Below are 7,064 nucleotides of genomic sequence, written 5' to 3' on the forward strand. Positions count from 1 at the left end.
CTGTGAAGCTAAAAAGGCCCGGTGCATGTGAAGAAGGCCCAGTGCCTGTGAAGCTAAAAAAGGCCCAGTGCCTGTGAAGAAGGCCCGGTGCCTGTGAAGCTAAAAAGGCCCAGTGCGTGTGAAGAAGGCCCAGTGCCTGTGAAGCTAAAAAGGCCCAGTTCCTGTGAAGAAGGCTCGGTGCCTGTGAAGCTCGCCACCCGTGATACTCTCACGTAATAATGAGTTGGGGCTGTACAGACCCCGGAGTCTCCGGAGTGCCGCCCTTGGGCCTCGGGGACTCCCGCCCACGCCCAGTGGCAGCACTTATCTTTGCGCTGGTGAGAAGACGTTGAAGACTAGGCTAGGTCCCAGACGCGGATTTTCATTTGGTTTCCGCAGTTGGCCTGTTCCCCCTTGTTTGAACCTTTCTTTGAAGTCGTTTTAGTACTGTTCGCCGTCTTCTGCTCTTGCCCCCTGTTTTTGGTTTTTGTTCAGCTTGCTCTCTCCCAACCTCGCGAGTGGGCTGTGCGGGCGCCCTCGTGAGTCCCTCCTTTTCACTTAGCTTTCATGAGGCTCTCTTACAAATTTACAGCAGGAGCACCCCTCCCTGTCCGTGCCCCATGGACATCGCAACACAAAAGCTCTGGACCTAATCCGGCAACCCTCGCGACCAAGGTTCGGGAACTGTTCTCCCAGCTAACCTTGCAGATCTTAAGACGCTTGGCGAGGGTTTGAGCAGGGGCCACGCAAGGCGGAAGCTACTACAAGCGTCCCGAGCTAAGTTCTTCATACACACGAGCACATAACCGCAACACAACAACACAGCACAAGGACGGAAAATATAGCACGATAACTGGGGATAACGGTCTGTTACATGCCCCCACAGGGCTCCATACTTCTCTCTCTCAATGCAGGAAAAGGAGAAAAACAAAATAAAGATGGCGTGCACCTTGCAGCAACTCGCGAGGGGAGGATCCACGTCCACCTCTCGAGCTCAATCGAACTCCTCCTCACGCTTCATCGGGGCGCGCCGACGAGACGCCCCGCTGCCTCCCTCGAAGCTGGCACGGCGATGCAGAGACTGGTCACGGCCGCTGCTGGAGGAGTTGTCGCCAGAGGAGGAGCCACTTAAGCTCGGTGAGCTGCGGGCACCATCAGGCACGGGCCTGCCTTCGCCCTCGTCCCGACCATCGCTGAGGGCAAGTACCTCACCGCCGTCGTCGTCTTCGGAGCAGCACCCAATGCAACGACCGTCCTCCCCAAACACCCTCATGTAGAGGGTCGCGTCGCCATCGAACTTGAAGTAAAGAGTGCACCGCCTGCCCAAGCCCCGCGCGTGGGCAAACGTCTGCCAGCCTCGGGCCAGGGCTACGTTCCCGGCGATAGAGATCTCCACCGCAACCCAGGAGGCCCTGCTACAACAGTCGTCCGCCTGCAGCCAAAGCCCGCCGGGGCCGGCGGCCGGCAGTTCGGCGGCGAAGAAGCGAGGGAGCTGGAGCCAGTTGCCGGCCGGCCGCCTACAAACTCCGGCAGCACCTTGAATGGAAGCGCGGACGGGGAGGCTGCGCGGCCACGGCACGCCTTCCTCCACCTCCCGAGCTGCCACCACCATGCGAAGGGCCACCGTCGCGACCACGAGGGGCGCGATGGGAGTCATTGGATACTTGCAAGGGAGGCCACAGCCGCGCCTGGCTGGGTGAGGGACAGGCTCATCCCGGTGAGCCTTCCCCTTTTCCGAGGCCGAGAACCTCTTCGTAGGCTCCATAGGATGGTGCAAGAAACTGGAACAAGAAGGAAGAAGAAGCAGTCGGGGCGAGGAGAAATGCGCAATGGGGGATTCCATCCTTCCCCATTTATAGCCCTGAGGAGGCCAACCGTCGGCCTCCATGATCGTAGGTAATGAGACTCTTTGCTGCATGCAGCAGGCTCTCGTCAAGTCGGACAGTTGCCGAGGTAGCGCGGGGAAGCGGAGACGCCCGAGTCCAATCAAGTCGCCACGCATCGTGCAAGGCCTCAGGCTGTTGGGGCCCGCGGTGTTCCGCACTTGACCTTTCGCTTCGCCGCTAAGCCAAGTCCGAGCGTGCCTTGGGCCCGAGGGCTACTGTTGATGTCCTGGATATGGGGATATCCAGACTTGCATGCCTTCGGCCTGCGGCGTGGCTCATCAGTGGCCCAGTTTGGCCTGTCTTCATCAACCCAAGTTCAAGACCCTCGCGAGGGGCCAAGCCTCGCGGGGCAGACGACGCAAGGCTTCCTCAGGGGCGGCGTCACCAGGCAGGCTCGTGAGGAGGTAGAGAGATCAAGGCAAGGAGTACCTCGCAAGACGCACATGACGCAAGCCATGACGATCGAGACCAGGCGGGCGCCAGGCGGGCGCCGGCCGGTGCAGTGTCCTTGTTTCCTCTTTGGTGCTAAGGGGGAAAGTGCAGGCGCGGAGTACCAAGGCATCAGGCGTAGGTTTCCATATCAGTGCAATAACACCAGGACCAGGAGGATGGCAAGATGGAGGTCGCCGTGGAGCCCAAGACAGCGTCATCGCCAGTGCCTTTGGCAGTCGAAGACCACCTTTAGTCGGGATAGCCTGTACTAGCTGTCCCCTTTCAAAATCCCTCCATTGTGGAATCCCTTCCCGCTCAACACTTGGGAAGAGGACCAAGGCCTCTATAAATAGGACTAGCCACCACTATAGCAATGGGATCGACCAATTGAACCATGACCAGGACCACCCACACCAGCACAAGAATTCCTCCCCTCGCGAGGCTGTTCTTCGCCTTGTACTGTTCATCATCAGCCCAAGAGGCAATCCACACACCACACACTGGAGTAGGGTATTACAACACAATGGTGGCCTGAACCAGTTTAAATCTCGTGTCCCTTGTGTCGTTCATCTTGTTAGCTTAGAATCGTGACGAGGTTATGGAAGCGGATCGGTAGGGAGAAGATCTTCGCGCGCACCCCAGATTTCAAACCTTAAGGGTTTTTCCGGAACCCGAAATCCGATAGTCGGTCCGGGCCGCTTCATTCCAGAACGCCGCCGAAACTAGATAGGACTAGTAATGGTAAGCAAATTAAACAAACCAACACCCACAAATACTTGTGTTCTACTCGTGCATAGAATCTACGCATAGATCTAGCTCATGATGCCACTGTTGTGGAACGTAGCAATAATTCAAAATTTTCCTATGTATCACCAAGATCCATTTAGAAGATTCTAGAAACAAGAGAGAGAGAGAGAGAGAGAGAGAGAGAGAGAGAGAGAGGAAGTGCATCTTCATACCTTTGAAGATCGCTAAGCGGAAGCGGATGATGGAGTCGTACTCGCGACGATTCAAATCACGGAATATCCGATCTAGCGCCGAACGGACGGCGCCTCCGCATTCAACACACGTACATCCCGGGGACGTCTCCTCCTTCTTGATCCAGCAAGGGGAGAGGGGAAGTTGAGGGAGGGCTCCGGCAGCACGACGGCGTGGTGGTGGAGCTTGTGGTATTCCTGCAGGGCTTCGCCAAGCACTACGGAGGAGGAGGAAGAGTTGGAGGAGGGAGGGGCTGCGCTAGGGAAGGGGTACAACAGCCCTCCCACCCCCCTCTATTTATAGGGTGAAGGGGAGATGGGGCCGGCCCCTATAGATCCCATCTAGAAGGGGGCGGTGGCCAGGAGGGGAAAACTTGCCCCCCAAGCAAGGTGGAGGCGCCCCCGCCCCTAGTGTTTCCAAACCCTAGGCGCCTTGGGCCCTAGGGGGCGCACCAGCCCACTAGGGGGCTGGTTCCCTCCCATATTCAGCCCATTAAGTCCCCCAGGGCAGGTGGCCCCACCCGGTGGATTTGCGGACACTTTTCGGTGGTCCCGGTACAATACCGATAACCCCCGAAACCATTCCAGCAACTGAAAACTGGACTTCCCATATATAAATCTTCACCTCCAGACTTTTCCGGAACTCCTCGTGATGTCCGGGATCTCATCCGGGACTCCGAACAACCTTCGGTAAACACATACAATTTCGCATAACAACTCTAGCGCCACCGAACCTTAAGTGTGTAGACCCTACGGGTTCGGGAACCATGCAGACATGACCGAGACGTTCTCCGGCCAATAACCAACAGCAGGATCTGGATACCCATGTTGGCTCCCACATCTTCCACAATGACCTCATCGGATGAACCACGATGTCGGGGATTCAATCAATCCCGTATACAATTCCCTTTGTCCATCAGTATGTTACTTGCCCGAGATTCGGTCGTCGGTATCCCTATACCTTGTTCAATCTCATTACCGGCAAGTCTCTTTAGTTGTTCCATAATGCATGATCCCGTGGCTAACTCATTAGTCACATTGAGCTCATTATGATGATGCATTACCGAGCGGGCCCAGAGATACCTCTCCGTCATACGGAGTGAAAAATCCCAGTCTCGATTTGTGCCAACCCAACAGACACTTTTGGAGATACATGTAGTGTACCTTTATAGCCACCTAGTTACGTTGTGATGTTTGGTACACCCAAAGCATTCCTACGGCATCTGGGAGTTGCACAATCTCATGGTCTAAGGAAATGATACTTGACATTAGAAAATCTCTTAGCAAACGAACTACACAATCTTGTGTTGTGCTTAGGATTGGGTCTTGTCCATCACATCATTCTCCTAATGATGTGATCCCATTATCAATGACATCCAATGTCAATGGTCAGGAAACCATAACCATCTATTGATCAATGAGCTAGTCAACTAGAGGCTCACTAGGGACATGTTGTGGTCTATGTATTCACACATGTATTACAGTTTCCAGTTAATACAATTATAGCATGAACAATAGACAATTATCATGAACAAGGAAATATAATAATAACCATTTTATTATTGCCTCTAGGGCATATTTCCAACAGCTGGGTTAACTCATAATCCTTCTCACAAGCGACATAACGAGGTGCCACATAGCCCAATTTTATCTTTACCCAAAGCAGGCTTTATTAGACAACCCCTTAACTCGTCTACTTTGAATTATCAGGAGTCGCCACCGTCTTCAGGCGGATCATCTGGAAATCAACTACCAACTTTTGTACTGAATCTTTTGCTCTGACCACAGGGCCCAAACAAAAAGAAAGAAAACGAAAGCATGTGATAGGCTCTATGGCGTAGACGTCCCGAAGTGCGTGCTTCCTCTCCTTCTTGGGTATATGAGTCGCGTAGATCATATTCACCGTTTTGACCTCGGGAGGGAATTGCTTTTGGCCTCCATTGTTCGGCCTGCGAGGTTCCCCATCGTCCTCGCTGTGGGGGCATTTGCATGTGTCCTTGGCTGTGAGTTTTCGGGCCTGTTTGATTAGGCAACAATTATGGTTGGCGGGATTGTCAAATGTGCGACTTGGTGGGTTCGTCGTGGTTCCCTTTAGAGGGCTTCTTTCGCGGCCTTGATTTGGAGTTGCGGAATTCGGCATGCACTGCCGTGTCATTGACATTGGTGCCATTGTGTCGTTGCTTATTTTTATTACGCCATGGCTTTTCGTTGCCATCCCGGACTTCTGAAGTGTCGGGGTCCTCGAGGTTGGTGCTTCTATGAGCCAACCAGCTATCTTTGCTTATGCTAAAGCAGGTCATAAGGGAGGTAAGTGCTGCCATTGTCCTCGGCTTATCTTGGCCGAGTTGAGGTGCGAGCCATTCACCCCGGATACTATGCTTGAATGCGGCTATGGCTTCAGCATTCGGACAGTCGACTATCTGGTTCTTTTTTGTTAAAAACCGATTCCAAAATTGTTGGGCTGATTCACTGGGCTGTTGGACCACATGGCTCAGGTCATCGACATCCGGAGGCCGGACATAGGTGCCTTGAAAGTTAGCTCGGAAAGCATCCTCGAGCTCTTCCAGCTCCCTATGGAGTCTTCAGGGAGGCTGTTCAACCAATGTCGGGCTGGTCCTTTGATCTTTAATGGCAGATATTTGATGACGTGGAGGTCATCTCCTCGAGCCATATGAATGTGGAGAAGAAAGTCTTCGATCCACATGGTCAGGTCTGTAGTCCCATCGTATGGCTCGTTGTTTACAGGTTTAAACCCTTTTGGGAATTGGTGTTGAATCACCTCATCAGTGAAGCACATGGGGTGAGCGGTGCCCCTTACTCAGGCTACGTCGCATCGGAGCTCGGCTTCCATCCAGGCCCAGTGTTACTCGCAAGCTCTATCGTTTTGGTCGAGCCATGATGGGTATCCATCCCGTCTATCGGAAGGGTATCCTTTGGATCTGTAAATGGATTTTGTATTACCCGTTCTGGCGTCCAAGTCGTTTCGCAGGTCCTATGGATCTATGGGCTCTACTGGGTCCTTTCCCCTTCTGTAGGCTGGCACTGGCGGGTCCTCGGGCCTTCCAGCCGACCTTTCCCTTCCTCGAGGGGGGTAGTCTGGCTGGTCACCCTGAGTTCGTCTTGGTGGTACGGGCTCAAGGACCTCGTCTTCGAACCAAGGCAGCAACTTCCACTTTGGGTAGTGTAAGGCCCCGGTTTCGTTGCGCCAGGTGTCTGCCAATTATTTGCCGTCTTTGCCATGTCATTTTCTTGCGTGTTGCATTTTATCATGTCATCATGTGCATTTAATTTTGCATACGTGTTCGTTTCATGCATCCGAGCATTTTCCCCGTTGTCCATTTTGCAATCCGGCGCTCCTATGTCCTCCAGCGTTCCCCTTTTGTCTCTCGTTGTGAGTGGGTGTTAAACTTTCTCGGAATGGACCGAGTCTTGCCAAGTGGCCTTGCTATACCATCGTTAGACTGCCTGTCAAGTTTTGTGCCATTTGGAGGTCGTTTGATACTCCAACGGTTAACCGGGTAACCGTAAAGGCCTCTTTTGTGTGCAGCCCAACACCCCTTCCAAAGTGGCCCAAAACCCATCTAACTCCCCTCCATGCTCTCGGTCGTTCGATCACGATCGTGTGGGCGAAAACCGCTCTTCATTTGTACACTCCTAGCTCCCTCTACCTATAAATTAGTCCACCTCCCCCGAATTCGCGGATGAAATTCCCCCGAAACCCTAGCCTCTTCCTCCTCCTGCCGCCGGACGTGTCCACCCCGCGCTGGACACGTCCAGCACCGCCGCCCGC

The sequence above is a fragment of the Triticum dicoccoides genome, chromosome 2B (assembly GCF_002162155.2).
Source record: "Triticum dicoccoides isolate Atlit2015 ecotype Zavitan chromosome 2B, WEW_v2.0, whole genome shotgun sequence".
Taxonomy (NCBI): Eukaryota; Viridiplantae; Streptophyta; class Magnoliopsida; order Poales; family Poaceae; genus Triticum; species Triticum dicoccoides.